The sequence below is a fragment of the Castor canadensis genome, chromosome 17 (genome assembly GCF_047511655.1).
Source record: "Castor canadensis chromosome 17, mCasCan1.hap1v2, whole genome shotgun sequence".
In the NCBI taxonomy this organism is placed as follows: domain Eukaryota; kingdom Metazoa; phylum Chordata; class Mammalia; order Rodentia; family Castoridae; genus Castor; species Castor canadensis.
The window spans coordinates 68,876,290-68,885,644 of NC_133402.1; the positions used below are offsets into that span (position 1 = coordinate 68,876,290).

The 9,355-nt window shown below is 46.5% G+C and overlaps 1 non-coding gene and 1 pseudogene across 1 annotated transcript; both read left to right on the plus strand.

Annotated features, from left to right (window-relative positions):
* The first annotated feature begins 327 nt into the window (after positions 1-327).
* Positions 328-604, plus strand: LOC109681525 (small nuclear ribonucleoprotein E-like; annotated as a pseudogene).
* An 8,164-nt stretch (positions 605-8,768) lies between these two features.
* Positions 8,769-8,953, plus strand: LOC141418751 (U2 spliceosomal RNA). Its single transcript, XR_012443396.1, has one exon. It is a non-coding gene; the product is annotated as a U2 spliceosomal RNA (small nuclear RNA).
* Positions 8,954-9,355: the final 402 nt, after the last annotated feature.

A 9,355-nucleotide genomic window follows, 5' to 3' on the forward strand; every position in this document is an offset into this window, starting at 1 on the left:
TGAGATCTAGAGCCATGGTAATTCATGTAAGCAGGGTGACCATACAGCATGGGAAAAGCCATCTTTCAGATCCCAAGGGGAGAAATGTGGAGCCCTTTCTTCCAGCCGTAGATTACCTTAAAACCCACAGGCAGCTGTTGGCATAACCAGACAATGGAATCTAGGGTGTGATTACCCACAATGAATTGTCCTTCCTCTCTTTCTTTTCCACATCTTCACTAAGCGGCAAAGTCGTTTTATGTACTGGAAGATTCCAGGACTCAACAACTGATCCTAACATGGCAAATTTGGAGATGCTCAGAAAGGATCTCAGAGCTGGCTGAGTCCATGGCGTACCAAGGTCAGGGCCAAAAGGAGCAGAAAGTGATGGCATGGCCCATCAACCTGATTTTGGGATGCTCACAAAAGAGATCCCGGATTCAGGTGTGGCTCTCTGAGCAGTGAGTATGTGGAGAGAGAGCTGTGTTACTGGTTTTCATGAGTATACAAGCTTGTGTTAGATGATGCAGAAGAAATTTATTCTAAAACAAAGTCAAGAAAGCAACTGGGTCAGAACATGCTCAAAGGATGTAATATTACTCTGCTACAAAGTGATCTAGAGTGAGAAACTGTTTAGAGTCCTATTCAGTTTTTGTTTAAGTTCTTTGCTAGTAGTTCTAAAAGATCTGTTTATGTTTTTATGAACTCTATTGTTGAGACCTTATTGTGCAGACAGTTTTAATGACTCTTATGTTATTATTAGATGACAACAAATGCTGTGGGATTTCTTATTAAAAACTTGCAAATGCTAGGGTCTGGGTAAGCTGGGATGGCTTAGTTAGACTAGTCCTGTTGTGATTACCGGTCATGAGTCTTCCAGGAACCACGGTGTCTGTGTTTCCAGGATGAGATGTAGCAAAACAGCAATCTTGCTGCCTTGCCCTGGCCTGTGATTTCTGACCATGGGCAGATGTGACCACCCATCCTGTAGTTAAAACCCATTCCCCTAATTGTGCTCTGGTGAGTTCATGGAGGAGACGATTAGCCCCCAAGACTGGCACATGTCCTGCCATGGCCAGCTCTGTCCAGTGTGTCCTTGTGCACAGCCACGAGCACTGATGTATCACAAACATTCTGGGCACTTCATGCTCACTGGACTGTGCCATCTCACCTTTACTACAGCCCTGAGAGTCAGAGCTGGAAATGAAGTCACAACAAGTAAGTGAAATTCTAACCCAGGCATGCCAAGCTGGTGTCTTGTGTCATTGAATACCATTTTTTAAGAGAGGAGGTCCCCAAGAGTTCTCTTTGAAAAAGGAGAATGAAATTCTTGTGTTGTTATTGAATGTATAAATCAGGTCAAGTACTGCCTGAGCTTGTCCAGGGCATCATTTGCTTCTTGAAGTGAATGATTCCCTGCTCTCATGCTTGTGCCTCCAGCTTCACAGTTCAGGCTCTGGATTAGAAGCCTGAGTCCAATTCCTGCTGTATCTCTTCTTACCAGGGTGACTAAACTTCTCAGGACCTCAGCTTGTCCATTTTATAATTTTTAAAAAAATTTTTGAATTAGCATACGTAAATAATACAAAGGGATTTTATTGTGGCAATTCCATACATGCATAAGGTATACTTTTTTCCCTCCTGTCTCCCTCCCTCCTCCTTTTCCAAAGAGCATTTGGTGGGTTTCATCCCAGCTGTGGTACTAGGCTGCCATCTTGGAGACACCAGTCCTAGCAGATGCCACGTGGAGCAGTAGAACCGCCCGTCTGAGCCCACTCAACACACAAAGCCTTAAGAAATAAGAAAATACTGTCTCATGTAGGTAAATGTTCTAAGCAGTAGCCTCTTTACAAGACTGTGTAGATAGGTAGACTGACTGATAGATAAATACATAGATAAAGTGGATGCAAGACACCCAATTAATGGATTAATGGTTTAGTTTGTGGGTTGACTGCTACACTGATGACCCCAAATTAACCATCTGTCCTCATATCTAAGCCCTTCTGTAGTCCCCTTGCACACTGATTTGGATGTGGCTGGGTAACTTGCTTTGACCACTGGATTACAAGTGAGTGGCAGGAAGTTTACCACTAATCAGTGTTTATGTGACAGGTCTGTCATCTTGGGACACTTACTCTTGGAGTCCTGAGCCAGTGCTGTTGGGGAGACCACCTGGAGAAGAGAGAAATACCCAAACTATGGCTGTTCCTGCCATCCCAGCTGTGGCACTTGGCTGCCATCTTGGAGACACCAGTCCCAGCAGATGCCACGTGGAGCAGTGGAACGGCCCGGCTGAGCTCCCTCAACACACAAAGCCTTAAGAAATAAGAAAATATTGTCTCAGGTAGGTAAATGTTGCCTTTTTCCACAACCACTGATACATAGCAGAGTACCAATGAACAGCGACTTGTTCAATGTTGCTGTCGTTATCTAAGGACTACTTCCTCCAAATCAATGTTATCAAACTGAATAATAAATACAGTAAGTTAAAATAAGTGACATGGAGAATTGTGCTCCTCAGTAACTCATTTGTTCCAAAAATAATGTTTCTATGAAATACAGAGCAACCATTTTAAAATAATTATTTTAATAAAATAGTATGTTCCTCCCAAGCAATTTTGAACTCTTAGATCTACAAAGCAGAAAACTTTTTATTTCTTGTGTTTGGATCATTACTACTTATTGAGTGACTGCAGTATTTATTCATGTGTGTATCTGTGTGAAACCAGATCTTACGTTTCATACACACTTTCTGACTCTTCTTAAGGGAAAGGTGAAAAATACTCAACACTGCATCAAAACCACAGCCTTCAAGGATGAGAGGGCTTGAAAGGCCATCGTCTGCTCTGCCAGGTGGGCGTTTCATCTCAGCTTCCTAGAGCTGACCAGAGTCCTGTTTCCAAAATTCTGCAAAAGCTGCGTTCCTCAGGTGGCACCACAAGCCCTCCAGGTGTGGCGTTGTGTCCAGGGGAGCCAATCTCAGCTGTGTCCCTCTTGAGCCTGGTACTCTCCAACCTGTGTGATTTAGGGTCAAGTCTGCAAGTCAAGGAGAGCTGCTTGGTAGGAAGCCATCCATTCCTTGATTGTCTGACACCCAGCTTCTACAGGGCATGTAAGAGTTAAATCAAAATTGTGAGCTGGGTGTGTGTGTGTGGGGGGCTCATCACCCCCTCTTTCTGCAAGGCTATCTTCCCCAAGGGTGGTCTACCTTCAGTTGTGAGTAGGTCAAGTGAGCTTGAGTCATGCATTCTTTCTTCATCTGGATTTGCATCTTAAGCTCTTGCTCTCTCTGATGTTTATAAAACTATAAATCATCCAATTATAGAATCAAAGGCCTCATGTCTGTTAATCATCTTATTTTGAAACCAGAGGACCAGAAGAGGAGTTGCCCTTATCTGCTCTGCTCATGTTAAGCTATGAGTGAGGGTGGGGGGTAGGGGGGGTGTTGGGAAGAATATTTGGCTGGGATGCCTCCACAAGGAACCTCAGATTTAGACTTTTATCCTCGCTTCCCAGCAGGGTTTAAATGCCATCCCAAACAGAGACGCTCTCCATTCAGTTCTAAGCTCTGTCCTCTGATGGGACCATCCTCCCTCTAGGGCACTATGCATTAAAAAATAACACCTGTACTTACCTGTGAATATCACATTTGTATTGTCACTGCATTTCTATTGAGAGTTATTGTTAAATGTAAACATTAAAATGCACCAGAATTTTGGGATCCTGCAGGCAATTCCATAAAATGTCAGTAACTCAGCATTTATGGACAACTCATTGAACACTGCAGACTTCTCAGGAAACTTCACAACTGGGTAAAAATAGGAATGACTGCCACTGTGCCTTACAGATGAGCACGGGGAGACCTGGGCACATGGAGCAGTGAGGGGAAACTGAGGCATGGGAGGAGAAGGCCACAGGCAATTAGTCCTTGGGGCCTGCATCTGTGCCCAGGCCCTCTGGTCCCAGAGTTGCCATGTGCAATCTCCCTGCCTCATCACACTCTCCAAAGTCTCTGAGGACGGCTCTGTAGTCTCTGGAGGCAGAGGACTCCCATGGGAGGACCGGAGGGAATCGCGTCAAACATTGGGGCCTGCGTGGCTGCTGAGCCAGTGCAGCCTGCTGGAGCACTCAGGGAGGCTGCCTGGACCCCAGGACTTTCCCTTCTTGGTCCTGTGCTGTTCCCTACTGTGTCCCTCTCACCCCAGTGCTGGCACCCCTTCCCCAACATCCCTGCTCATGGGATCCTGAGACCTTTCTCCTGGTGACCAGCTTCCTGTGAGTTTCTGAGCAAAGCCCCCTGCAGCCCTGGGTTGGCCACTGGAACCCAGGCCTGGAATTCCTGCTCCCTCCTTGGACTCCGATGATCCTTGCAGGCCTGGGAGTGGGAGTGGGAGTGGGAGAAACTGCAGTGAGCAGGGGCAGCAGCCCAGGAAGCTTCTCTGCCAGGCCTGGGAGCCACCGAGTGTGGGAGAAATGTGTCTTTCACAGCCGGGCTGTCATGGAAACCTGCTGACACTGCACTTCATGCTGTGTGCGATGACATGGAGACGGTGTATGCACCAAACACAGCGAGGCTGGGCCCCACAGACTCAGGGCATGGGAGCTCCTCAATGCCTGGACAAAACCAGATCTCAAAAAGAAAAGTGAGGCAGAAGATAAAATAAAGGTCTCAGCTGCAAGTCAATGGTGCAAGCAATGTGTAGTGTCAACGTGGGTGGGTTTCCATATGATTTAAAATATGTGCAATGACTTTAAGTTGGCAGCAGTCACAGGATCACATGTGTTGGGGGTCACAGTGGTCACCCCCAACTCTTAAAAGGAGCAGAGTGAGACAAAGAGGGCTGAATCAAAGACACCCACAGGTTCCCCAAAGTAAGCCCCTCCCACAACCCCACCAGTCTTAAGTGAAGTCCCCAAACTACTCCTGTGTCCTGCTGTCTTGAAGAGGCAGATGGGGGACTGAGCATGGTTGACCTCACTCTCAGCACTTCCAAAACTCAACCCACTTCTGAAACTGAGCCTCTTTTGCTTCTAGCTACACGTCCAGCCTCTTGGAGTTTACAGGGCCACTCTCTGTCCCTGAGACGATGGCAAGACCCTCTGATGGGTCTTCCACTTCTAGTCCTGCTTTTGAACTGTCTTCTCTCCACAAAACAGAAACAATGACTGTAGAAAATCAGAAATAGACCCCACCACCCATAAGGTTTACAAAGCCCTGTGTGATCTGCCCAACCCTATTGGCCTTCTGGCCTGTGTCACTCGCTGCCAAAGCCATGGCCCTGAAGACCCCTTAACCTGAAGCATCCCTCCCACCAAGATCCACAGGTCACCAGGCTGGCCATTCAGGCCCTGACCGGGGGTTACTGTTCAGAGAGGCCTCCCCTGACCCTCCAGGGCCTCCTGCCTCAGGACCTCACAGGGATCCTGTTTTATCTTCTCCACTCAACCTTTGCTATCTGGAAATGTCTTCTTGGTTTCATTCTGACAGCAGCAGAAGTCCCACCACAGGAATTTGCCTGTGGTTGTCACCTGTGTTGCTATTATTGTCCCCCAGGCCTTCGTGGCTAAATTCTGTTGACATGAGAGGTAAAGCAATGAATAAATGGGTTTGAACTGACATGGCTCACAGGAGTGCAGAAATCCTGGGGTTGGAAGTAAATGAATTTTTACCTAATCTCCAAGGAGTTTCCAAAAAAACATCTGGCCTGTGTATGTATTTAATTATGCCCTACTTCACTGCAAAAGAATTCGTGGCCATTTTTCAAAGATCTATATAGAATGCAATGAATTTTTTTCAAAAAGGAAACAGTGGGAATGGGGGAAATAAGTTTGAAAAACTGAGATCAAATGGGGCAGGAGAACTAATTAAATTCATACCACAAAGTTCTGTGTTCCTTGCTGGGAAAGGACTACGGCCAATGAGAGCTTAGCTACACAAAAGTCTTTAAAAAAGAAAAGTAAAGGCCAGCATGGTGGTGCAGTCCTGTAATCCTAGCTGTTCAGGAGGCAGAGATGGGGAGGATTGAAGTCAGTGAGATCTTATCTCAACCAGAACTCCAGGCATGGTGGTATGTACCTGTGCCAGAGGCCATAGCTTGGAGGAGTTACGCATTCCCACAAACCCCTGCTCCTCTCACATACTGCTCAAAAAATCTGGCAGGACTCTGAGCACTGCAAACATCCAGAGGACTAAGGAGCCGGCCAGTAGGAAGGAGGGTCGTCCAAACCCTGGGTGGCTCAGGTGTGGTCATCGCTCATAATCAGCCAAAAATGCAAACCTGAGTTTGAGTTTTAGGCTCCGTGATAATATCGAGGTTCATCTTCTTCACGTCGTCTTCTCAGCCGTCTTCCCTAGAATAAAGCTTCTTGATTGGTAAATTTGTAAAATTCACATTTTAGGAAAACCGTGTTTCTCTCTTTTGACCTCTCTCTCCCTCCTCTGAAATGGAGCCAGGAGCACTGGCTGCATGGCTTAGTATCCACGTGCCTCAGTTCCCTGGCATGCATACCCCTTTCCCTCCCCCAGGGTGGTGAGGATTGGATGCTTTTGCATATGTAAAGTGCTTAGATCAGAGCCTGGCACACGGCACCTGCAGTTGTTATAATCACACACCATCCCTCTTTCAAATGGTCTCCCTTGGCAGAAGCACTGTCTCCCACTGTCTCCCACCTCCAAGGCTCTGAACGTGCCCAGAATTTCTTTCTGCTCCTCTTTTTCTTGAAGAACTTCTACACGGTTACAACTAATCTGAGATGCTCCCCTGTTCAACCACCCCTCTGGGCTCCCCCTGGCAGCCTTAGCCTGCCTGGTAACCAAGGTATTCAGAGGTTGGTGAGGTGTCAACTGCTTGCTTGTTTGTTTCCACAGAGGACTGTTGGAGAGGGCCAGGACCCAGTCTTTGTCTCAGGTCTTCCTCATTGTGTGCTGTGTAGTGTTTACTCAGCTCAGCGCTGTTTGGATATCCATGGATCCCATGATGGCAACCAACTGACAGAATGGTAGCCTGGCACTGCTCACACACTTCCCACTTACCCACCAGGCACCATGCTTACTCTGCAGGGTGGACTAAAATAAACCACTTACTCTTATTCTTCATCACTTGAATAAGTGCACATTGAGCTCGTTATGGTAGGAGAAGAGGTCTTATTTCTCCTGCAAAAAAACGATTTTAGCAAAGTGGGAGAAAGTGTGGGACAGGTGCCTTTACTGGCCCTCCTTCTGCCCTCTACTGGGTGTGAGATCTGAGTAGACTGGTAAGCCTTGAGCCACTGCGTCCCCATCTGCCAAATGGGCATTGTGGCACCTGCCCTGTCTCCTGCTCCTTCCTGTGCCATTAGATGTGCTGGCACGTGTGAGTGTGCTTTTGAGATGTGCATCACCCCTCTGCAGATGCAAGATTGGGTGGTACTGGGGGAGAATCTTTGGTGCTTCTCCAAACAAAGCTGGGAGCCTATTGTGCAGGGCAACTGGACCTGCGGCTCCCTTTGAATCAAGATGCAACCCTGAAGTAACTGTCCACTTATAATTCCAGTCACGCATTTCATTAGGTGTCAGATGTTCAATACAGTTGTCTACAGGGCTCTGCTTCTGGGGGCAGGGTGTTGGTGTATCCCACACCCACTGTGTCCTAGGGACAGGATGACCCATAATTTCATCAAGGGAAGGTGTGGACAGGGCTGGACAGTAGGGGCCAAGGTCAGCTTGGGAACACCAAGCAGAGGACTGTGTGAATTCTGATCATTTTGACGTGGTAACAGAATTATGCAAACTTGCACACATAGCAATTTGTCAGGTAGAGAAGTCTGTCTGGCCCTTTCATTGTCCTTTACTTCTTTCTAATTTTGCCACAATGATAACAGAGTGAAAGCACAGCCTCCATCAGAAGTTCAGTAACTCCGTGAATAACAGCAGATCACACATGGCTTTCCCAGGAATTTGCAATGCCAGACGTGGGCTGGCTTTTGTGCATAAATTGCCAGTGTGCCTTTTCCACTGAGGTGATAGGAAGCAGCATTGCAACTGTGACGAACAACAGTCCCTCTGAAGCTGGCATGAGGCACACAGCTCACACCACCCCCTCTCCCCGCTCCCAGTGCAAGACCACACCTGTCCCCAAGTGTTGCCGTACTTCCCCATCACGCAAAGACCTGCATATGTCATTTGGCTTTGTTTCCAAGTCTCAGGTTCTACAGAGATCAAGTACTGTATTGAAAGCCAAGGATGCCCTGAGGTCCCATGTCCCGAAATCTCGCATTATTAATTCCCATTACCTAGCTACATCCTTCCACTCCTCAATTATGCTATTCATAATAAGTGACGATTTTCTCCCCAGCATAAATCAGTCCAAGGCAGCCAACATTTTAATCAACGTGTCGATAAAGTAATGACAGCTACCTCACAGGCCAGATAGCAAGTTAACCTTTACTATGTGACACGCGTTTTCTAATTGATCATTTCCACTTTAGAGATGAGAAAGTGAAGTCTAGAAGGGTTGACTTCAAATGACAAGCCATGATTTGAACCCATGCCCACATGTTCTAATGCTTCACCGAGTAAAGCACTTTTCAATAAATCTCATTTTCCCTTTTTTCCCAAATGATGACAGAATGTAACTACTCCTGTGTGTAGTGGGCTTGTTACACAGGACACTTGTCAGTGGACCCCAGTAATTATTTTAATAATTATTTTTGGTGGTACTAGGGTTTGAACTTGCTGGGGAGATGCTCTACCACCTGAGCCCCACCCCCAGCCCTACTTTTTAATGCCATTTAAAAAAAAAACAAAACTAATCGCTTCTCGGCCTTTTGGCTAAGATCAAGTGTAGTATCTGTTCTTATCAGTTTAATATCTGATACGTCCTCTATCCAAGGACAATGTATGAAATGGATTTTTGGAATAGGGAGATGGAATAGGGGCTTGCTCTGTCCACTCCATGCATTGGCCTGCAGTACCTCCAGGAACGGTGCACCAAAAAAAAAAAAAAAAAAAAAAAAAAACAAACAAAACAAAAAACTAAACCAAAAATCTTCAGGATATTATTTGGACCCAAACAAGAGACCGTGGAGGGAATACCTCATTTTCCATTTTGTTCTGAAATCGTATTAGCTGTGTTTATTTTAAGTGCACACCATCTTGACCTTGGTTTCTTCCTATAAATTTTAATTTATCTATCAGACCCCGCTCCCCACACCCTCACCATTAACCCAAAGCCCTTACCGAAGCTGAAGTGTGAGGGTGGCTCCCCTTCTCCTACCCCAGCTGCAGTGGGCCTGTTGGCCCCGGAATCAGTTCAGACTCCTTGTCAAAGACCACATTGATATGACCTCTCTTACTTACCCGTTCTTATTTCCCACAATGCACTAACTTTACCTGCAG